The 24,540-nt window shown below is 50.8% G+C and overlaps 1 protein-coding gene across 1 annotated transcript in view; it reads right to left on the bottom strand.

Moving 5' to 3' along the window:
* Positions 1-24,540, bottom strand: part of LOC146821939 (xanthine dehydrogenase/oxidase-like) — a 645,326-nt gene that overhangs the window by 548,563 nt on the left and 72,223 nt on the right. The window lies entirely within an intron of this gene.

Here is a 24,540-nt window from a genome sequence, read left to right as displayed (position 1 = left end):
GTGGCTGAAGGAGATGTGGTTGCTGGCGGAGAAGATGGGGTCGAGCGTGTGGCCGGCGTAGTGGGTGGGGGTGTTCACCAGTTGCTTGAGTCCGAGGTTGGTGAGGTTGTCGAGCAGGGTGGTGGTGTTGTTGTCGTTCTTGTTCTCCAAGTGGAAGTTCAGGTCCCCTAGGAGGATGTATTCGGGTGAGGCTAGGGCGTGTGGGCTGATGAAGTTGGCGATGGTTTCGCTGAATTGTGTGCGTGGGCCCGGGGGTCTGTAGATGAGGGTTCCTCTGAGTGTGGTTTTGGGGTTGGTGTGGATCTGGAAGTGTAGGTGTTCGGCAGAGGAGAGTGTGTCTTCGGCGTTGGTCGTGATGTTGATGGTGTTCCTGTAGATGATGGCGATTCCTCCTCCGGTTCGGTTGGTGCGGTCCTTCCGGGTGATTTTGTAGCCGTTCGGGATGGCTATGGCGATGTCGGGGGCTGAGGAGGCGTTCATCCAGGTTTCCGTGAGGAAGGCGACGTCTGGTGTTGTTGTGTCGAGGAGGTCCCAGAGTTCGATGGCGTGCTTGTGGACGGAGCGGGTGTTGAGGAGGATGCACTTGAGGTGGCTGTTGTTGGTGTTGGGTCCGGTGGGTGGGGTGCAGGTACGGAGGCAGGTGAATTTGCAGGCTAGGCAGGTGAAGGGTCCGTGGGTGCGCTTAGGGGTGGCTCGGTGGCAGGCAGGTGGTCGTCCGGTGTTGAGTGCGTTGAGGGCGGCGGAGTCGTAGCTCAGTCGGGTTCTCTGGCTCCGGCGAGGGCCAGGGGTACTGGCACAGGGCGCGGTCCAGGTGCAGACGGGTGCAGACGGGCGCAGACGGGCTTGCCTTTGGCGCGCCTTCGGCGCTCCAGCGGCGCGGCCGCTGCGCAGCCTCCATAAGAGTGTACTGTAATAGCTAACGTTTGAGTATACACATCAAACTTTTGATAAAGTGATCTTACTTGTTCAGATATGGAAGTAGTGACGTAAGTTTTTTTGGTAGGCTGCTTAGCACAAATTATCAATAGTCTGGCCTCCATACCACAGATCGTCAAACAGAGCATCAGGTACACCTTTTTGTACTTCCATTGCAGGGCAACAAGGGAGACCATTACCAGACCAAGTCAGGAGAGTGCTATTTTGTACAAATTTAGAATTGAGCAACAAACAAAATAGCACTCAATGAATCAACACCTAGCCAGTGCCTTTTTCTGAAAAGGAAAAATACTTTAATTCACAAACAACTAAAGACTACACAAAAAATTACAAACATTAAAAAGATTTTAGGAGAAATAGAAATTGAAACTCCTTCTCACAGAATATCCAGGGTGCAAATCTCGTACCCTAATTAAATATCACAGGAAGCAACTACCTACCTAAATGCCGTCTTTTTCTGTTCTCTTGGAGGTGCTGTATGCCAATCTGTGCATCAGCAGACTGTAACCATAACAGGGATTGGCAAAGCCAATGGGCCTCGCCTATGCGCGATCTACAGGCTTTGTTAATGCTTTCTGGACATGTTGCATTGCAGTGTATCCTCTGTGCATCATGGTTGAAAACATACCTTCCAACTTAAAAAAGAATTTGACCATGTGAGAAGGGGGGGGGTGCCTCGTGCCAAAAATGACCTCTCTACAATGCACTGCGCCCTCTCACCTCTATTTCCCTTTCTAAAAACAAAATGCACAGCAAACGCTTGCTAAGGCTGCTGCCATCTGACATCCCGGAGTATTCTTGCATCCCTCAATGGACATTGTCTTTTAAGATCTTCCGAAAAAAACAGCTGGAAACCCCCTACTCAACAGTGGTTTCGACCTGTTTTCTATCCAACCCATGTGATATTGGCTCCTCATCAGGTGACCGTGTGGAGGGAGCTGATATTGTGTGACACATGGTTGGTACAGTGTGAGTTGGCAGATCGGCAGAAAGTAAAGAAAATAACAGCACTACGATGCGGTCAGCACACGCATTCAATATATACTGAAATTCAGCAAGTGGAAACCCCACTGCTACAAACAAAAATACAGATTTATTTTAATGGGATAATGTACCACTATGACCTAGGTGCAGCACAGTAATCACTCAAACCCAGATATTTCTGAAAACTAGACCTGCATGGAACCCACTCCATTTTCTTACCCCGAATGCCCTGCAAACCTTAACCCATGGCTATAATCACATTTTCCGCACATTTCTGTGAGAACATTCCCGCTATGTGGAGCTTCACAAAATTCCTACCAGTCCCACTTCTTGTGATAAAAGCAGTAACCCATATGTGTGTGGGGGGGTGGGGGGGGGGCTTAGCGCATTCAACGGAATTGGATGACAATCTTAACATCTGAAGTCAACGTAGTCTTCTCATGGCCCTTGGTTTGATCCGGTCTTGCCTCAAGTAATAGGCTCAGCCACACAGGTGGGGTACGGATTTTATAGGAAGGCATGTGGAATGGTGGAGAGACATAGACACCTTTTGTGGACAAAAGTAATGAAGGCATCAGCATGAAGTTCCCCAAACATCGAAAAACAGGCACAGCACTTAATAGGGAAGGCCTCATCATAACAAATGTCAGGGGTCCAGCGTCTAGGCTTAGCAGATCTTTTGGTCATAGAATGATCCTATTAGGTAATATAAGGTGTTACACATGTTCACATCATAAAATAAAAAAACAAAATATACAATGCAAATTGACAGAGATTGGAAAAATGTAGATTATGTGCTGGAAGAGAGTGAGGAAGAATGGAGAGCATGAGCGAGGAAGGGAAGCTGAAGTACAGAAGGGTGCAGGGAGGGGGAAACTCTAAAACTATGAAGATCCTGTTTGTTTCGAGGCTACAAATATCAAGTATAAAGTCTTGAGCATAGTGGTAAAGTGGAGGAATAATGCAGGTATTGAGAAAGAACTGCTATTTAGTGTGGTCATTGGTATGGTTCAGAATGAGAAGTATAATATATTTCTGAGAGCTAATGAAGGTTGTGAAATTGGTTCTTTGGAAGGATTATTCCAAAGGTTTCCACTTTCAACGTTCATGGTTTGCCTCCATATTTCGCTACTTTTATTTTTTAAAGATTAGTTTGTGGTCCAAGTTGGATCGTAGCTTGTCTAGACGGTTAGTGGAATTTGAAGACATGAGATAGGAATTGGTGGCTTTCCAGATAAGGCAAAGAACTCTGTGCTTTATTTAGTACTCTATTCTTAACCAGGGCAGCTGTGACCTTAGAAGGAAAATCGAAGATTGTAGGTATGGCTCTCTTTTGTATTCCTTGTAGTTTTTCAATGGTTTTGTTGGAGAGATTTAAGTATACCCCTAAGCAGTACTTCAGTCTGAATAGGACAGGCTTCTCCAACAAGTAGCTTGTGAGCTATTGGTATCTCTCCAGTTGCCTACAGGAAGCTCTCCTGTGAGCATCTCCGCCTCCTTAATTTGAAGTGTTTGCTTGATTCCTTTAATATATGGAAACCAAAATTAAAAAGTGTGTATTTGATAAGAAAATATAATTATTTTCCATACACACAAGTTCATATTTTGAGAAAAATGGTTGAATTTCCAAAATATATTTAAAGCTGATATGTGAGTGATACATCATGTGGTAGGTGACTTATTCCTAACTGTATTACCTTGAAGCTTAGGCATTTCAGATATGGTGGTTATGTATTATCCATGTAAAGGCATTCCAAAGTAACAAAGGCTTATCACATTATGGCTGGCAACTCTCCTGATGCACGGAGGTGATCAGTGTGGGTAATGCTGCATTGGGTGGCCACTAAGGTAATGCCGTCTTAGGTGGTCACTGTTACGAAACTAATAAAAGTAGCTCATGACGATTTTCATTGAGCAAAAGTAACTCTTAGGACAGAAAAGGATGGAGATCCCTGGAATAGGATGATCACCTAGGTCAGAAGCGTTGGATGTCGTTTGTAGAGTAAGTTGAAAATAAGTCCTAGGCTACACACTACCAACACAGGAGTGAATTACAGCTCAACACTGAGATTTTATAGGTACAACCAGAAATGCAAACATTGTTGGTTTGCCTAGAAGACATGTTGATTTGCAACAATAATCTAAACATTGTCATTTAAAGTACATTTGTCTGAACTTTTTAGTTAAACATTACATTGTAAAGTCACAATTGGAACCAAATGGAGCCTGAGTCAATAGCCAAGTTAGGTTAGGTTTAAGACACATTCTGAATGGAATATAATTCTCTTACATAAAATCTTTGCAAAACAAAGAAGAAAATATTGTCAATTTTAAGTACTTGTCAACTTCCTGCTTGATTAAACATATTTGACACATTTGTTTGTAAAGGATGTGTAATGTTGCCTAATAAAATTGCAAAATCCTTCGATTGTAAGCGTATTTGGGATGGTTTGTTGCTCACAATAGAGTACAGATTAGAAACAAAGTGTTATGTTTCTAAACCACGTGTGGATCTAAAAACAATGATCAAGCATCAAATAAAGAGCTCCTTGGCTATCCAGCAGCAATATGGAGTTTTTCCAAAGCCAGCCCGAATGTTACACTAGAAATAACAATAAATAACTGGGCCATTTATGCCGTGAACCACACAAGCAGAATTATTTGTTGCTCAAATGTAAATATTAAGACTAACATAATATTAATTGTGTGAGACTGGAAAAGATGAAAGACTAAGTGGGGACAGGGCTCACACCTGCAATATCCAAATTACACTCAAGTCAATGCAAGAGGTCACTTAACCTCATGCTAGCCTCTGGGATTAGATTATGTGGTCTGTATAATATACACATATCTCTGTCATGGGTATACTTCTTATTGAGTTGTCTTGTTGGTGATTAGTGATTGTTTCAAAACTTGAAACTAGTAGCTGTCAGCCATCTTCACTCACGACCTCCTTTTCACCAGGTACCTCTTACATATTGTATCCCATGAGGCATGCAGGTGTTTGGTCAAACATGCCTTCATTGTAAGTCTTGACAGGTCTAGAAAATGCAAGCAAGTATGTAAACTAACTATATTAACCTGAGCTCCACATCCCTGGTAGCTATGGCACAGAGCAGACAGGCTTAACTCACAGGCAATGTGTATAGCATTTAAGCAGTACCAAAACAGTAATAAAGTCAAAACACAACACAAGAAAAATCTCAAACCAGTTAAGAAAAATAGAGTATATCAAAATAATTACACTAAAATGACAAAAACAAATACCGGGATTAGCGATATTATTTTTTCAAGTTTAAGATTCAAAATAGAACCAAAAGGCACCAACCACAGATTTGAGGCCAATCATGAAAGAATGCAGATCAGATACAAAAAGCAGGTTCAACACTGTCGGATGTTTTACCATCGGCCCTGTTTCTGAAATGTAATTCAAAACTCCTCAGCTGCCAAGGCAGCAGGAAATGGTCTACAAAATCTGATAGCCATTGATCAAGTTCCCGGTGAAGCCGTTAACTTTTGGCGCGAATGCTCAGAGTAGGAGAAAAATGTATTTTTTTTTTTTTTTTTTTGAGTTTTTGAAAACCTTTATTTAAACATTGCGGTACACAGCAAAGAGCCTACAACCCAGCGGGCCGGCCGCGAAAAGCACATTTGGATGTATATCTGATCACACAGCCCTATGCTGTCAACCCGGAGGTACGGCGGCGTTGAGGAGTGCACACGTACCGTGAGGTAGAGAAGAATATTACTTGTCCCAGATTTTAGCAAACAATCACAAATTAGGTCAGGCTGCCCAGGAGGCATAAAGTGCCGAAACTTCCAACTCCCCCCCCCCCTCCCTCCCGAAACATCGGTCAACACTGCGCTGTCATGTGTGCCCTTGGCTAGCCAGCACCCTCCCCCCCCTCTCCCAGCTCCCCGAGCCGCGATAGCAAGTGTCTAATCATCTCCGGGGTCTTCCTGCATGATGGAAGGAGGTTCGCAGATTCCCCCCCTAAAATCATTCCACTTGGACCATACCTCAACCCACTTGCGCGGGCACCCTCTCGCCACATATACTGTCTTTTCCTGCAGCATGCACCAGTCCATGTCGCTGGTCCAGTCTGAGAGTTTCGGTGGAACAGCGCTGCCCCAGAGCCTGGCAATGTTCCTTTTTGCTATCATTTGCCCGAGTGTCACCCAGATCCTCCCCTTTGGCGGCAGGTCAGTTGGTTCCCATATGTTGAGGAGGCACCTCTTGGCTTCCGGGCGAATCTCCACCTCCCACACCTCTTCCATCTCCCGCACCACCCTCCTCCAGTACCTCTGAACCTTCGGGCAGTCCCACAGCACGTGAAAAAAGGTGCCATCACCTCCACACCCCCTCCTACATAGCGTTGTGTCAGCCCTACCCATCATATGTAATCTTGTGCAAGAGATATAAACTCTGTGTAGGATCTTCAACTGGATGAGCCGCAATCGGGCCGATATCGCGACCTCACATGGAGAAGCCAAAGCGTGCATCCACTCCTCGTCATCTACTTCCAGCCCTTCGGCGACCCACTTTTCTCTAAGGGGAAGAAGCAAGTCTGGGGGGTTATTAACAAGTTTTTTGTAGGTGAGGGATATGGCGTGTTCCGCGAGGAGTCCGTCAAGCAATCTATCTTCGAGCGGGGAGGCTGGCGGCAACTTGACCTCCGGTGGGATGTTCGCCCGCAAGGAGTGGCGCACTTGCAAGTATCTGTAATATTCGGCATCTGCCAGTTCGTAGGCTTCCTGCATTTGGGCGAATGAGCGGACCCCAGCAGGTCCCCACATGTCTTTGATTTGAGAGATGCCGATTAGATCCCAATTGCGGAATCCTTTGGTGCGTCGCAAATTTCCCAACGCCTCTGAGGCCCATAGTGGCGTGGCCATCGTGAGGACTCCGGACCATCCGAGCTTTTTCTGTGCGATGTGCCACAGCTGCACCGAATGCCGTGTCGGGCCGGTGAGTTTGCGCACACCCCGTCTAGAGTAAAGTGCTATTTCATAGTTCCCTCCGGGCAGCAGCCATCTATCCATGCCGTAAGCCGGGTCATTCCCGTCCCCGTATGTCCCTTGGTTGATTGCGGATAGGTGGGCCGCCCAGTAGTACTTGCGAATATCGGGGAGAGCGATTCCGCCATCGTACCACCCCAGTGTTAGTTTGGCCAGTGAGATTCGGGGCTGCCCGGCCCATAGGAGGTCGCGCAGCGCAGCTTCGATTGCTAGGAAGTAACTGTTTGGGACCAGGTGCGGGTAATTTTGAAGTGCGTATAGAAACCGCGGGAGCGAGAGCATCTTAAATAAGGCTGCCCTGCCCAGCAATGACAGGGGCAGATGCTGCCAGGATTTCGCCTCCCGTTGAAGCCGAAGGAGCGGCGGCTTGAGGTTGTGCTCGTAAAGCAGAGCCTTATTAACAGTAATATACACTCCGAGATACTTAAACCCGTCCTCTGCCACCCGAATAGGGCAAGAATCAGGGAGCCTGGGAGGGTCCCCACGGAGAACGTATAGATGCGATTTGGCCCAGTTGACTCGGAAGCCAGAATTGCGACCGAAACTGTCCAGTATATTCAGCGCCGCGATCAGTGACTCACGCGGCTTCGAGAGGTAAAGAAGTATGTCGTCGGCATATAAAGATATCTTATCCTCCCATCCCTCCGCCCATGTTATGCCCTGCACGGTGGCCACCTGTCTTATCCAGGCCGCAAGCGGCTCGAGGGAAAGGGCGAATAGAAGGGGGGACAGGGGACAGCCCTGTCGAGTTCCTCTGGCCAGCGTGAAGACTTCAGACACCTTATTGTTTACCAGCACCTGCGCCAGGGGTTCCGCTTACAGTAATCGCACCCAAGCGATAAACTGGGGTCCAAAGCCCAGCTTGCGCAGGACTGCGAACATGTAGGGCCACTCTAGGGTGTCGAAGGCCATGGTGGCATCCAACGAGACCACCACCGCGTCCTCTTGAAGACTGTGGCACTGCCCCAGCACCCCTTGCAATCTCCTAATATTGAGGGCCGTGTTTCGGTGGGGCATGAATCCCGATTGGTCAGGGTGGATTAGCGACGAAAGCACCGGCTTAAGCCGATTGGCCAGCGTCTTGGCAAGTATTTTAGGTTCCGCGTTTAGAAGCGAGATGGGTCTGTATGATGCACAAGCGTCTTTGGGTTTACCTTCTTTCGGAATTGCCACTATAGTCGCCAACCGCTGGTCCCGGGGCAGCCGCCCTAATGCTTTACTGCAATCGAACATGAGTTTGAGGTGCTTACTAGTGACGTCTGGCTGGAGTTTGTAGACCTCTATGGGTATGCCATTCGGACCGAGCGCTTTACCAGGACGGAGGTCCCCTATCGCCTGCTGGAGCTCAGTCTCGGTGAGCGGGCTGTCAAGAGCCTCCCGATCTGTGTCCGAGAGAGTAGGCAGTCGTATGTCCGCGAGGAGGTCCATGGAGTCCTCCTCCGGCCGGTCCGACTCTCGCCTGTAAACCTGCCGGTAATAGTCGGCGAACTGTTGTACTATTTCCCGGGGTTCCGTGAGCACTCTCCCCGATTCCGTGTGCAACTCCGGCACCACCCTGCTGGCCTGTTGTTTCCGCTCAAGCCAGGCGAGAAGTTTCCCGGCTTTGTCATCCTGATCATATATCCTACCAATTCTATGCCGAGCCACCGTCTGGGCCTCCTGGGATACCAGCGCTCTGTACTCCGCCGCCTTAAGCTGCATCGCGTGCCTGAGCTCCCGGTCGCCGCTGGTCGTTGCCTCCCTTTCTAGTTCCCCAAGTTGCTCCTCTAGCGCTACGGTCTGTTGGCTACGTTCCCGTCGCCGAGCCGCGATAGCCGATAGCGCCTCGCCTCTCACCACAGTCTTAAACGCCTCCCACAGGGTAGCAGGGGAGGCGACCGACCCATCGTTCTCTGTGAAGTAGCGCGAGATTGAAGTGGATATGTGTTTCCTAGTGACCTCGTGTTTCAAGTGCCAGGGATTAATTGGCGCAGTGCAGCCCTCCCGTCTACTTCCGAATATAATCTGTGCAAGGACCGGTGAATGGTCGGAGATGCCCCTGGGGAGGAGTTCGGCCTCCAATACCGCCATGTCGTGCTGGAGCAAGGTGAGGATGTAGTCCAGCCGTGAGAAGGAGTGGTGCGCCCCGGAGAAGAAACTAAAGCTACTTTCAGTGGGGTGGAGTAGGCGCCAAACGTCCGTCAGCCCGAAGGACTCGAGGAAGTCCGGCAGCCACCGTTGCCCCTGGGGCAGGTCTCTAGGTGGTAATCTGTCTTGGGCTCCCGATGCTACTGCGTTCAAGTCCCCTCCCAGAACGAGCCGACCCTCGGGTAGCGATAGTAGGAATGGGCCCAGGTCTTCGAAGGCCCGGGCCTGTAGGCCTGGGGGGATATAGACTGAAAGAAGATTAAGCGCCCGGCCCTCCCAGCGCCCCGACACAGCCGTGAAGCGGCCCTGCGGGTCGGTCTTGGTGACATCTACATGAAGGGGCAGCGAGCGGCGCAGGAGTATACCTACTCCTCTCGATCCAGTGGTGAAACCTGAGTGTGCTGCTAGAGTGTACCCATATCTATTTAGGGCGTGACAGACATTCCCCAATAAGTGTGTTTCCTGCAGAAGCACCACATCTGGCTGGTGCCGTTTGAGGAACTGCAAAACTATAGTACGCTTGAGTCTGTCCCCCATACCGTTGACGTTCCAGCTGAGAATCTTAAGGCTTTTTTCCCACCTTCTAGCCATGGCTGTGTCGTAAGAGGGTGTCTTGTCCCACCACCCGGGCATCAATTGTGTGAACATAGTGTGCGTGACCGTAAAGGATCCCCAACTCCCACCCCTCCCTGAGTCCCACCCCACAATGATAAACCATACAAATGACAACAAACCCAACAGGCCGGACGTTCAACTCCCTCCCTCCCGGAGCTGGCTCTGACCTCCCGCCCCCCCCATCCCAAAACAACTCCCCCCACCCTGCCCCCTGCTCCGTGGGTCTAGAACTGCCCACCACCCCAATTAGCAGAGCGCCTGTCGCCCCACCCCACCCCGGTGAACCCACCGAGAAACTCAACTTGGGAAGTTCGTGGGCTAGTCCCCTTAGGTCGCCCGTCCGTGGTGTCCCAGTGCGTTCAGCCCCCTTGTCACGGAGTCACCCATAGAGGGAAGCCACCCATAGAGGCAGTGAGGCGGCCAGGGTACCCCAGAGTTAACAAGTCCCAAAATAAAGGCACATGAGGTATACGTTACTGTCTGATGTCTTCTCAGCGCTATCGCTCGTGGTCTCAGCGCGGCGTCCCTTCCCTGGACGAGCCCCAGCGGGGACTGTTGGACCTGGAACGCCAGGACCGCTGACTCGGCGCACCACCCGCAGGGCGGCCTAGCGCCGACTCCGTGGCGGGCAGGCCCGCATCTTGCCGCTGTACTTCTCCACTCCGGGAATCCTGCGTCGCCTCTCCCCCATCCAGCCACTCCTGCACCGCTTCCGGCGTGGTGAAGAAGAGGGATCGCCCACCGGCGATGATTTTCAATTTGGCGGGAAAGAACATCATATATTTGATCCCACGCTCGCGGAGCGCCGCCTTGACCCCTTGGAAGGAGCGCCTTTCCCGTTGGACCTGGAGCGTGAAGTCGGGAAAGAACCGGATCGTGGCCCCCTCATACCGTAGGTCACCGTGCTGTCGTGCCGCCTGAAGAATTGCGTCCCGGTCCCGGAAATTCAGAATTTTGGCTATGATCGTCCGTGGCATGGCTCCAGGCTTGGGTCGTGGGATAGGGGCCCTGTGCGCCCGCTCAATGGTGAAGAGCTTCGAGAGACGCTTGGGTTTAAGGTGTCGTAGGATCAGGTCCTCCAGGAAGAGCTCCACACTTTCTCCTTCAAGTCCTTCCGCCACACCCACGACGCGGATATTACTTCTCCGAGCCCTCCCTTCTTGATCATCGAGCCGCAGGGCCATTAGGCGGTGCTGGTGGACTAGTTCATTCACCCTGCCCTCAAGCCGCTTCTCCGAGTCCTGTAGGGCCTTAATATCGACTTCATTAGCCTTGGAGCGGTCAGTGGTTTTCCCTAGGTCAGCCCGTAGAAGGGCCACTTCAATAGTGATCTTATCCATCTTGGTTTCCAAGTTCGTGCCCAGGGTTTGAATCGCAGCCATGATGGACTTCAGGGAAGGGTCCGCGGGGTCCGCATCATCCTTCGGAGCCCTTTCCGCCGGAGGCGGCGCCTTGGCTACTGTGTACTGGTCAAGCTTGTTGGCCTGCGTTGCGGCTCCACTCTTGGGTCGCATGGCGGTCCGGGCACCCTGCAGGCCGTAGGCGGCACCGCCCTCCGCAACACCGAGGTGTCCTGTGGTCCGACCAGCGTTCGCGGACGTAGCCCTTGGCCCCCCGCTCTTGCTCAGGGATTGATAGAGGGAGGAAGACCTCCGCCGCCACAAGAGAGGCCCAGAATCAGTTCCAGTACACCGTCCCACTCCCAGTCAGCCAGGCGGTGCGCAGTAGCCAGTCGCGGCCGTGGGCCTCACCGGATGAGTGGGCCGGGCGCTCCCACGCAACAGGCCACTCTCCGCTCGTCTGTGGCCACAAAATGGCGTCCCCTTCTAGGCCCGGGAATCACTCCGCCGCAGCCCCAGTCGCGATCGTGCACCTTCCCTAGGACGACTGGTGGTCCCTTCCGCAGCACCCAGGCGCCCCTTGATCCGGGCTGGGATTGACGGACGGAGGCTGGAGCCCAAAGTACTCTGTCAGGGATCGAGAGGGGGAAGAGGGTCTCCGCCGCCACCAGCCGGGTCCGATATAGAGTAGAGCGTTCCGTCCCACCTCCGGGCAGCCAGGTGGTTCGCAGTCCCAGTCGCGCTCTGGAGTCTCACCGGAGGGTATGGCAGGGCGTCCCTCAGCGGCAGGCCTCCCTCCGCTCCCTCATGGCCGCAAATGGCGTCCTCCTCTCGGCCAGGGAAGCGGGCCGCCGCAGCCCCAGTCGCGATCCCGCACCTGCTCCGATGAAGCCGATGATCTCCGGCCCCGATCCGCGATGTTAGCCGCGTTCTCCTGCGACGGCGTCGCTCTGTGCGCGTCAGTGGGCAGGCCCTCGCCGGGGCCTCAAGTAGCGCTGGGAGCCGCAACAGAGGTCCGGAGCCGAGGCGTCAGGCCGCCGTCAACCACCGCGGCCACCCTCCTAGGCCGTTCGAGTGTCGCCTGGGGTCGCCGAGCCGCCCTCGTGGGCACTGGGTCAGGGGGAGCCGGGGGAGCTCCAAGGGCACTCCCCTCAGCGCGGATTAGGTCCGGATTTCGGTGGAACACCAACGGTCCCGGCGGAGCTCCGGGATCAGGCGGCCATTCACCTCGGCGCCTAGCCACGCCCCCGAGAAAAATGTATTTGGAGTCCAGAGAAGGTCCCTCACCGAAAAGATACTTTTGGAGCTTTCGGCCAATTAAGATTCTTACAATCAGAGTTAATCACTTTTTTGGAGCCCAGATTCTTCCAGCAAGGCAAGGCTGCATGTAGCCAAAGCGGGTTCCACAAGGCCAGATATTTCCTCCATGAGGTCCTTGCTCAATTGGATTTGTTGCTGCAGAAAAGCACTGGGTGGAAGCAACCTGAATCTTCAGCCCAGTGGCAACACACCATTGCCGGATAGGCTTGGCAGGTTGATCCAAGTCCTCCGGAGGTGTTTTAGAGCCAATAACATTCTAATTCACAGTTTCAGGAGAGAGTACACTTTGTTCGAGCCAAGGGTTCCAGGACCTCATGAACAGCACTTTGGGATCAAGACTCATTCCAGCAGAGATAACAAGCAGGGCCCATGGTAGGTGCAGTTGGAACTGGTCAGCAGGTAAGTTGCAGAAAAAGCCTCTTGTAGCTTGTTGTGTCCCTGTAGCTTCACCTGGAGCTCAGCCCTATGACTCTGAAGTCCACTTATTCGTCCTTGTTACAAGAGGGTGAGCAGGTCCAGGCATCTTCTCATGTCTCAGGCAGCAAGTACAGTTTTCTTCTGATCTTCCACAGGTCCAGTAGGATTCCTCGGAGGGTACTGGGAATGAGACATGTATGACTGGTAGCAGCCAATGGTTAGGGAAGACTCACAGCCCCTTTTTAAGCAATAGAGCAAAAATTCTCTAACCCCTTTTGCAGCATTTTTTGTGTGCCCTAATGCAATCAAACCTCCCTCTACCTAGAATGAAGATGGTGAATCTTAATTTCCCTGTGTAGAGGTTCTGTGTCTAAAAAAGAGGTGCGGTCATGGAAATGAGCCACACCTCCTCTGTGGTCACTCTGAACTAGTTCTAGGGGGAGCATCTCTCCTGCTGGGATTAATGTATGTCCTACAGGGGAGACAAAGGAAGAGTTTGCTCACGTGTCGGTTAGTAATTACCTGTGACAGGGAGGCCACTTTGAAGGTAATATAATTCTTGGGCCAAGCCCACACTGTAAAGGGAACAATAACACTTTAAAGCCCTTTGTCCTGCTTGTCTGTGGGAAGTTTCCACACCTCATCAAGGGCTGTCAGGTGGCAGATGGAGCACATATAAATGAACCCCTAGGGGCTTTAGGCATGGAAAGTGTAACTTTCTAAATATACCTTTTCCTTAATAGTTATTAAATATTATATTTTACCATTCAATTGGATTTTAAATAATGATTAAAAGACTCTTTGAATTCAATTTCTAGCTGTTCCCTAACCAAGGTTAACATCATTAAATGTAATAGTGTAACTCTGCATTTTCCTATGGCACAGCCTTGCTACAGTGAAAATATCTTTTGGGACTTTTTTCACATTAAAGACATGTTTAACAATAAATGTTTACATGTCCTACTTTCAAGTACCATGCACCCTGCCTTATTAGGAGGGACTAAGAAATATTTAAAAGAAGGGTTTGACCTGTCTAATGGGGTTATTTTGACAGGTTGAATTTGCAGTTAAAAACTGCAATACCTACGCTACAAAGGATAGACCTGCAGTCATGTTTGAACAGTCACTGTAGTGGAAGGCACAATCTGTGCTGCAGTCACCAGTGACATTTAACTTACATGCCCTGGGTATAGTTGGTACCATATAGTAGGGACTTATAGGTAAGTTGAATATGCCATTTTGGGTATTCCAATTTCATCATGTTGAAAGGCGATGGGAACAGGCAATTTACCACTAGTTAGCAAGTGTAAAGATCACAGATTTCTAAAGCCAGCAAAAACATTCAAGGTAAAAAACTGGTGCACTCCACACAAAAGATGATCATTTTCTACAATCATTGTATTAGGTGTAAGTGTATAATTATGTACCATTACTTAGATTTCTATAATGTACATGTTTAGGTCTCCAACATTATTCTGTGTCTCATTGCATTACAAGGCACCGCTCACTCCTCCTTCCCATCAGCTTTGGAATAGAATTTTGCTTATCCCAGTTGTAGTCTCCTAAATGTTAGATTGTACAGGACAACAAGCAACCAAAATGCATTTCTTTCTAACTGAAGATAACGGTTAATGATGGAAAAGTACTGTGTATAAACATGCGCTTCAAGGTATTCTTTGTTTAACCTCATGTAAAAGAGTCACACATTTTAGCCTTAAATGTGAGAGCACAAGCAAACAAAAACACTGTATAGTTTTATGCTGATTTCTAGTAAAGATTGTATATCTCTCGCTTGATGTCTGCCTCGCATGTATGAAGCTTTCACAATTTTGTAATCTGGCTAATAAGAACACTTTGACACAGAAAGTGGGAGTTTGTGAACCGGTTCCTTGACTGTGCCTTTTCTCCTTCATGGAGAAAAGGACTGCCATCTTCCTTGAGAAGACTTTCGCAAAGCTATCTAACTTTAGGATAGTTGAAGCCACTCAGTGCCTGGGTTCAAAGTGGAAAGGAAGCTGCAGTACATACTCACTGTTTCAGAGAAAGTTGACCATGGTTTTGTGCCAAAACCTCTTTGTGCCATCACAGTTAAGTATGCAAGGGAGGAGGGGGAGGAGCCTAGCGCGCAACCAAGATGGCCGCGTAGGTGCGAGGCTCCCGAGGACCTCCGCAACCTCCTACGTCTATCCTGAATTCATCCTGCCTCGGTTGAGGGGACTGTGTTGGTGAGCCTGAGCTGAGGTGGTACCCGTTTTCCGTTCTCAAATCGGACCTCGGATGCCGGAGTGAGCACCGATTGAAGTTTGCGGCCTTCTTCTCGCCGGACCCCGGATTTGCATTGGGGGGTGACCCAGTGGCAAAGTGAACAACAACGGCGGGCCGGGCCTGGCGTGTCGCGTACCCCGCACTTTCGCTTTCGCACCGTCTCTGCAAGTGAGATTGCGGAGCTTTTCGTGTTGGTGTGGCCTCGCTGGGGGACCCTGCCTGCCTGCCGGCTGTGACCCACCCCGCCGATCTGGGGTGGCCCCCCCGGAGCTCGTGGCCCTGATTGCCTGCCCTCTACGGCGTTGCTGGTGCGATTGTGGGACCAGCGGCGATGGCCACGAAACAAGATGGAGATCGGTCAAAGACCAAGTCGACCCGGCGTGGCACCGTCCATCAGGCCAACAGCATGGACCGCTATACCCTCCAGAGGGGATCTCCCGGCGGACCGCACAAGTCCCCTGAGGGCCCTTCTGATGCCCCGGACTTGCCCACGGATCTGACTCTCCACGACGTCATGGGCGCCATTTCCGAGATGAAGGCCTCGGTGGGCCAGCGGTTCGACACCCTGGCACAGAAGATCGACGCGGTCCTTGTGGATGTTGGCCTGGTGAGGGCCGATCTTTCCAAGACCAACGACCGAGTTGATTCTTTGGCCCAAACCGCATCGGGCCTTACGACTGAGGTGGCGGCACTACAAATGGAGGTGCGCCGGCTTAGTCAGGCGAGTGCACTTATGGATCGGCGCCTTGAGGATTCCGAGAGTCGGGCCCGGAGGAATAACATTCGCATCATCGGAGTACCCGAGGGACGGGAGGAAGCGGCGGCGGATCTATTTGTGGAGGACCTGATCGCTACCCATCTCCAGCCTCGGGGACTGAGTAAATTTTTTGCCGTGGAGAGGGCCCACAGAGTTCCCGGGGGAAGGCCGAAGGTCGGAGCCCCTCCGCGACCTCTCATTGCCCGGATTTTTAACTTTCGGGACAGAGACGCGATCCTGCAAGCCTCCAGACTACAGGGGCCGGTTAAGCTGGAAAATATGGAGGTGAACTTTTACCCTGATTTCACCCAAGCGGTCCAGAAGCAGAGACTGAGCTTCCTGGGCGTCAAACGCCGACTTCGGGACCTGAACTTAAAATACGCCATGCTCTTCCCGGCCAAGCTGCGAGTGGAGGTGGATGGTCGCACACACTTTTTTGATCGTCCCGAAGCGGCCGGGGACTGGCTGGACACTCTGTCTGGGGATTGTGATCGAGATGGCGGGGGGGGGCGGCGGGAGGAGACGGCCCACTGGATCGGGACTGAGGGGTCAATATTGGGCCTCACTCTGGACGAATACGATGCTACTTTCGATCAAGCGTCTGTCTTTGTACATTCCCCTCCCATGGAGGTTGTGTGGGGTCTAGAAGGGGTACTCTTTCTTCCTCTAGGGGGTCTAGCTAGTTTCATTCTATAGGGGCGACAGGCACACTGCAAGTTGGGGGGGCTGTCCGGGCTCATGCAGGGGTGCAGGGAGGGGGGAGTTTTGTTGGAGTGGGTGGGTTGGGGTGGGGTGTTGTTCGTTTACACCACAAGGCAAACGTATCATTGTGTTATCTCTACAGTGCTCTCTGGGGGACGAGTGATGACTTCTGTTTATGATGGGGGGTAGGGGACTGAGTTTGTTGTCCTGGAATGTTAATGGACTGGGGGACAGGATAAAACGAGGTGTGGTCCTGCAGTTCTTGAAGCGAATTTCGCCCGATATAGTTTTTCTGCAGGAGACGCACCTCATTGGCAACTCCTTTTGCGCTATGAATCGACGGGGCTACCGCCTTGTGGCCCATTCGGGCTTCACGTCTGGTTCAAGGGGTGTGGGCATTATGGTTAAAAACTCGCTCCCGTTGGAGATTGATGAGGTGCGCCATGACGATAGGGGACGTTACACGGTTTTGGTGGGCAGAATGGAGGGCAGAGTGGTCGTTCTTGTGTCAGTATATGTCCCGCCGGGGCTGCAGACGACCACCTTTGCGGACCTGGGGCGCCTCCTCCTTGGCCTTCCGGAGGGGATTCTAGTGGTGGGGGGGGATTTTAATGCTGTAGTTTCCGGAACTGTGGATCGTCACCCCCCTAGGGATCTCCCCCGGGCCCAAGCGTGGTTATCTGGCCTCTTGGATACCCTGGGGCTGGTGGATTGTTGGCGTTTAAAACATCCCACGCAGCTACAGTACACCTTCCATTCAGGGGCTCATGGTAGTCTCTCACGGCTAGATTATGTCCTGGTCCCAGCGGCTTATGTGGGGAGGGTGGGAGAGGTGCGCCATTTGGCACGGGGTATTTCGGACCACTCCCCGCTCTTGTTGCACTTTGATATTTTGCCGAGAGGAGAGGGTAGGGTGGTCCCGATCCATCCCTGGTACCTGCGTGACCCCACCATTCGCGCAGAGCTGATTAAATCCCTTAAGCGCTATTTTGACGAGAATGTGGGGTCTGTGTCATCGGCGGTCTCACTGTGGGAGGCGTTCAAGACAGTACTCCGAGGAGAGGCCCTGTCCCTTATTTCCCACTCCCGGAGGCGCGAGCAGGAGGAGGTGACCCGTGTTGAAGCGGAGATAACCGAGTTGGAGGGTGATCTAGAATGTGGGGTGACGGATGACAAATTACATGTTCTCCAACTCAAGCAAGCGGCCTATAAGGCCCTCGTCACGGAGGCGGCCAGGGGCCTCAGTAGAGAGCAACAGGGGAGACTGTATGATGTGGGTGATAAGGCTGGTAAATTGATTGCGTGGCTGGACAAAAAAGAGAGAGCGAGTCGAGTTGTCCCGTTGATTGAGAAAACGAATGGTGTGTGTGTCACTGAACCGGAGGAAATTGTCTCCTGCTTCGCGGACTATTTCCGTGGGGTGTATTCCCCGGTGTCTTCCCGCTCTGAAGAGGATTCCCATGCCCTGCTCAGAGATATCGCGCTGCCTTCCCTTTCGGAGGAGGACAGAGTGTCGTTGGACGCCGCTCCAACCTCCGAAGAAATTGCCCTCGCCATACGCTCGGTCGCTTCCGGCAAGGCCATGGGTCCTAATGGTCTTCCCATCGAGTTGTATAAACTGCGACCGGATACGCTGGTGCCGCATCTCCGTGCTATGTTCCTTGCGGCCCACTCGGTGGGTTCCCTCCCGCTAGACCAGCGTCTGGCTACCATCGTGGTTATCCACAAGGAGGGGAGGCCACGGGACCGGGTCACATCCTATCGACCCATTTCGTTATTGAATGCGGAGCCCAAAATTCTCGCCAAGGTGTTGGCCAATCGGCTGGTCGGCGTAGTGTGTGACTTGGTCCACCAGGACCAGTCCGGCTTTATTCCCCATCGCAACACAGCGCTTAACCTGCGGCGTTTGCATGGGGTGCTCGCACGGGTCCCGTTCATACGGGAGCCGGCCATCTTGGCGTCCTTGGACGCCACTATGGCGTTTGACACACTTGAATGGCCATATATTTGGGCGACGCTCGCGAAATTTGGGTTTGGCCCAGGGTTTATCAGCTGGGTTAAATTGTTGTACTCTGGCCCACTGGCGCAGGTGGTTGTGAACGGTAGAGTGTCGGCTCCGTTTGAGTTGGGCAGGGGCATGCGGCAGGGCTGCCCGTTATCGCCGCTCCTTTTTGCGCTTGCCTTGGAGCCCCTGGCGGAGTGGCTGCGGTGGGAACCTTCTATTCGTGGTCTCCGCTGGACCCCCGAGTATGAGGACTGCGTATCTCTATACGCTGACGATATTCTCCTGTACCTGGCTTCCCCACGTAAATCACTGATAGTACTGGTTGATGTATTGCATTCATTTGGTCGTAACTCCGGCCTTGTCATCAACTGGGCTAAATCGTGCGTGTATGTCCTCTCTGGGGAGGCTCCTATCCTTCCGCGGGGCTGTCCTATCCAGATCGCCCCGCAGGGATTTAGGTACCTGGGTGTCTTCATTACCCTGGACGCGGAGGCCCGTTATGATCGGAACTTGCTTCCCCCCCTCCAGCGCCTGAAGGAGGATGTCGCGCGTTGGCGGCGTTTGCCGCTCTCGCCGCTCGGCCGGGCGGCATTGTTTAAGATGATGTCGCTGCCGCGTTTCCTGTACGCTCTGCAGAATACAATGGACCTCGTCCCGGCGCGCTACTTCCGCGAGGTGGAGAGTTTGCAACGCCGGCTGTTCTGGGACGGGAGACCGCGTATCGCCCTGGCGAAGCTGACGCTCCCGTGGTATGACGGGGGGATTGCCCTCCCGGATATTAAACGGTATTATTGGGCCTCCCAGCTGGCTGCGATTAATCACGGCCTATACGGGCCCGCCCTAAACCCGGCCTTTGAAATGGATAAGATGCTACTGCCGGGTGGTGACTATAATCGAGCGCTCTACTCCAGCTCGCTCGACGCACGTCTGACGGGCCCCACGCGTGTCATGGTACGAGTGTGGCACGCGGCTAATGTAGCGATGGGGTGGAAGGATCGTTTGACCCGGGCGTCACCACTATACGCATCTGAGCAGTTGGGCTCCCTGTGGACCTCGAAGGGCTTCGAGAAGTGGGACATGATAGGTATCAGCAGGGTGGGGGATCTCTGGACGAGGGGGGATTCAAAACGTTCGAGATGCTGCAGACGGAATTCCAGTTGCAGGACAGGGAGTACTTTCGGTATATGCAGATCCGTCATGCACTATGCTCCGCCTTCCCGGACGTCGCCTCCATCCCGGAGTACTCCCCTCTGGAGGATAGAGTGCTGGATGGACATGTACCGGAAAGCACGATCTCATTAATCTATAAAAAACTTATCAATGACCGCTCGGGACTGCTGACTAACCTTCGTGAGGCATGGGTGGCCGATGGATTGGAGCTGGACGACGAGGACTGGGTCTCGGCGGTGGCCTCCCCGAAAAAGGCGGCCATACCGGCCCGCCTTCGCTTCGTCCAGCTCAAGATACTCCATAGGGTCTACATAACGGGGCCAAGGCTATTGCGTATGGGCTATGCTGTGGACGGGTTGTGGTTCTTTGGGGACCTTTCTTCATATTTTGTGGGAATGCCCAGAAGTGGAGCGATTCTGGCGTGGTGTGCATGAGGTCCTGCGGGTGGTTACGCGTGTGTCGCTACTGCCCGAAGCGAGGAGATGCCTGTTGAACGTGTGGGAACCAACCGACTACTCGGCGCCACAGACGTGGTGGGTGACTCTGGGATATATGGTGGCCAAGCGCGATATTGCTCAACTGTGGGGTTCCCAGAGGTCCCCGACTGTTTCGGCCTGGAAGGAAAATATGGACTGGTGCATGTTTCGGGAAAAGGTGGTGTATGTAGCGAGAGGTAAGCCTGGGACATGGGTGAAAGTATGGGGCCCCTGGAACGCCTACCGCGGGGGAATCTGTGCCCCACCGTTATTGCCCGATCCATCGCCTGCCCCGTCCCCTTAGCCGGTTTAGCTCTCCGGTACCGGGCACTGAGTCCACCCAGTCCCTGCCCTGACCTTCTCCCCCCCTTGCTACTCCTATGGATTGGTAGGGTCCCCCTTCTAGGGGAGCACATGCTGCTGTTTTCGATTGTGGGTTGCCTTGTGGTTTGATTTTTTGTTGTTATTTATGTTAAAAAGAAACCGCTATGTGGGGTCCGGATGGTGTGGCCATCAACGCTGCTAACTCCTGTACGTTTCCCTTTGCCGCAGCATGCGTTGTACTGTGTGTATCATATGCTCCTCTTGTTTGCTAGCGGCCGGCCTGAAGGTTGTAGGCCCATCTTTGTATATTCTTTGAACTTTGTAATAAACGGTTTCAAAAAAAAAAAAAAAAAAGTATGCAAGGGAGGTGTGTCTGGTGTGGACAAGTGCAAAATCGTGTGCTCTGGCACAAAGTCAGATCTACTAAAGTAGCGTTAGCTGGCTTTGCCCAGATCCTACCACCAGGCAAAATCAAGAGCAAGTAAGGTGTCAAGAAGTATATCACCTGACATACCTAACTTTAACAAAGGTGCTGTATCCGAAATCCACATCCTACTGGCTGTGCTATTATCTACACCTAGAAATTTGCACTTGAGGGTGCCACCGTCAGTAAAAATCCCTGGCTAAACACTGCTCACTTGTTTTGTGCAATTGTGGGAGACTTAATGTCAGACTTGGTGTCCTCAGCAGACAACTTTTACTAAATCTGGTAGTTTCTGCCACACGTAAAGTGCTGCAATTTTTCAAACATGACTCCCCTAGTCGTGTGAAATGTTCCCAGATCCTATACTTTATACAATTGTGCTTTTGCATGAAGCTAAAATGTCCCCATTGCAATTGAGCACTGATCTAGCATGTTCTTTCTCGCATGAGAGTCCCATTACAACACAATCCTGCCACAACTGTGAAACCCGCTAAACATATGCAATTTACATGTATAGGGGTATAGCTGAACAGAAGTTAGTGAAACCAGATATGTCAGAAAATCAAGGCATGAAAAGTGTTGAAACTAAGAAGAGAGCCACTGTGATGCTGCAGAGGAAAGTAACACCAAACCAAAGAGTGCTGACAAAACCTGGGAAATGCCTATAGAGTGCATATCCATTTACTGGAATGCAGGCTATTGGCCTAATGGCAGATGTTTGTCAAGATTTACAACACTGGCAAAGGTTTGCCTACTCATCAAAGATGTCCATGCCTGCAGCACAAGCTTTTAAATGTGGGCCTTGTTAAAAACAAAAATTCTGTTTTGCATAAGGTCTGCCACTGAAAGCTTTCTGCTTTGTACCACTAAAGATAGGACAGGTAACATACATTTTGCATTCATGCACAAATGAGCAAGTTCTCCTATACATCTTTTATGCTGCTTGTACAACATGAAACATAATTTTCTCTATTTATGCGACTTTATTAACAAGAAATGTTGCAAACTGATTTTACCCTGAGCTTGGTTTCATCATTCATACTTTAAAGGTTTGGAGACTGCATCTGTTGCCCTAAATTTTGTTGGAAAGTGTATTATTATTAGTGGGAAATATGCATCTACCACTGGCAACAATGCCACTAACACAGTCAAGAGCTCAGAAAATGTCTCAGAAAATTATTCCCATGCTCAACCCGTGGTAACTTGGCTGCGAGCAGGCAGGCTTCACTTAAGAGACAGGTATATGAAGCATTAGAAAAACACCAATTCAGTGAATAATTAAAACACAACACACAGTAAAACTCCCACCCCAATTTATACAAATAGAAAATATTGTTATCTTCGAAATGACACCAGAACAACAAAAGTCCAATGTAGGGAACCGGAGATATGCATTTTTAAAGATTTAGCACTATATAGCACTTTGAAACCTATAGTGCCACCTTGGGACATCTGGTCGCGCTTGACCAGGACAAAGTAAGTTTAAGGCTGACCACGATGGAGCCCTGCCAAGATACCCCTCACGGTAGGCCTCGATCAAGATTCTTCTTTCTGACTTACCAAACGTTTCTGGAGCTTTTTCTGACGGCGCCCCTCAATGCTCTTTACCATTCTGGGTTTGGTGAGGGTTCGCCGGCTTGCTTTCCAGCGAGCTCCCGGTCAAACTCTGGAAGTCAGACCTCCGGAGCTCTTCAGCGGGATGAACCAGCAGGGCAGGCCGGCTCGTGGTTGAAGATCTCTGGCTTGGCTCGGGCAGTTGAGTTGTTCCCCCTCTGAAGCTTTTTTCCAAAGTTGCTCCAACCTTCTTGAACTTGTTCCTGAAGTTCCTCTTGGGGGTCTAAAGTATTCAAAACACAATCCAAGTGTCTGTAATCTCCAAGATGGTCCTTGAAAGGTTGGTACCACAATTATCTCAATGCACCTGAACAAAACCCTTACAAATCCACTGTACGCACTCCAGGCTGGGGATTCTTGGTGGTGATAGTCCAGGTGAGCTCCTGTAGCTTGCAGAGAGTTCACTCTGTATTCCTCTTGAAACAAGGTATATGCAAAGGGCTGTAGTACCAGATAATGCAGCAGGAGCAGTCAGTCAGAATGCCAGGCTGGATGGTGCAAATCAGGTTTCCAGATTGGCAAGCCTTCTTCGTCTCTTAGTTTCATGCAGCAGATCTGAGAGGCTCTTCACTTCTCACATATGTATTCAGGGCTATCTGGGGTCAGGCAGGAGACCACTCCTGTCCAATGAGGTGCAGAGGTGCAGAGCATGACCACTTCCACCAAAGTGTGACATAAGCTTCTCTCAGCAAGCACAATTTCTCCAACATTAAGTATAGGTGGCTTTCCAGTAGAGGAGCAAGAACTAGTTAAACCAACCTCCAGAATGGGTCAATTCCATAGCTCTCCTCCCCCTACCATCTGCAAATTCCAGCCTTAGGCCTGCCATCTGACTGGGTCAGGGGAGCTGGTGGGTAGATGGGTCTAGCATTCCCTGCCTGTCATATCCCCCTTTGAAGCTCAATGGTTTACGACTCCTCCCCCTTGCTCTGGCATTCCTGTATATCGGAGCTCTCTTCAAGAGATAACCTCTCCCTGGGTGAGCTACTTATCACTTCATCAAAGCAGCCTGGATAATCCTCTTAGCTTCTTTTCTGTATATTTTAGGATAAATTCCACAATAGCATATTGTTGGATTTATTGATACCATTCTCCTAAGTCCTTGAATGATACCTTTAGTGAATTCCTAGCTATAGTTATGCATTAATAAACTATTGCCATGCTAACCTTTGTGGCTGGTAATCTACAATGGTGAAATGAAATATGCAATTTCTCCAACCAATACCAGGGCAGATAAAACATCTTTTATTAGGATCCTGCTTATAGTTAGAGGACCCCCCACCCCTGGGACACCTTGGGGAGACGGTAAGGGTTCTGAATATGCAAAAATAGTCTTGGTCCTCACTTCATCGGTCTCCTAGCACAAAGGTTGATTTTGGGAAGCACTTTACTACAATGGGGGAAGTGAAATGTGCAATGTCTCCATCCCCATGGCATATAAAACTCTTTTATAAGGGCCCTTCTTACCCCTGGGACACCTAGGGGAGACCCTGTGGGTACCTAATATGCAGCATATTGTGGTACATCACTTTTTTAACTGCCCCTACTCTTAAAGTTGAGTTTAGGCACAATCTACTTTTAAAAGCAGTGCTGCAACACAGGTCTGCTTCTAAAATGACCTCACTCTCTCAGCAGTGAACACATAAGAGCAGAAAGGGCTGCTGGCCTCTAAACTGCTATGCACTATTATACACAAGGGACTTAAAGGTAGTTTTAATCAACCTGCCTTATGTCCTAGGTACTTATAGGGTAGATAATGCCAATTGTAAGTGTACCCTAATATTTAGTGTACCCTTGTGTATGTATGTGTCTGTTTTCATTGTGTTTTCACAATAGCACTGGCCCTGGGCCTGGTTAGGCAGAGCTTTTCTCTTTCCCTTTCCTTCTGTTTCTCTTCAATCGCCCTCTGTTTCTCGTACCTCTCTCACAACTTCTCTTCCTCGGCCTCTCCCTCCTCCTCTGCTATTGTTCCTGGCGAGCTAGTTTTAGCTTCTTCTTCTTCTCAGATTACCGCCCTTTTCATCTTCCTCAGCCTTAGTTTCTGA

This window comes from Triturus cristatus, chromosome 6 (assembly GCF_964204655.1).
Source record: "Triturus cristatus chromosome 6, aTriCri1.1, whole genome shotgun sequence".
Classification (NCBI taxonomy): domain Eukaryota; kingdom Metazoa; phylum Chordata; class Amphibia; order Caudata; family Salamandridae; genus Triturus; species Triturus cristatus.
Note: the sequence above shows the minus strand (reverse complement) of the source record. Positions and strands in the feature narration are given on the sequence as shown.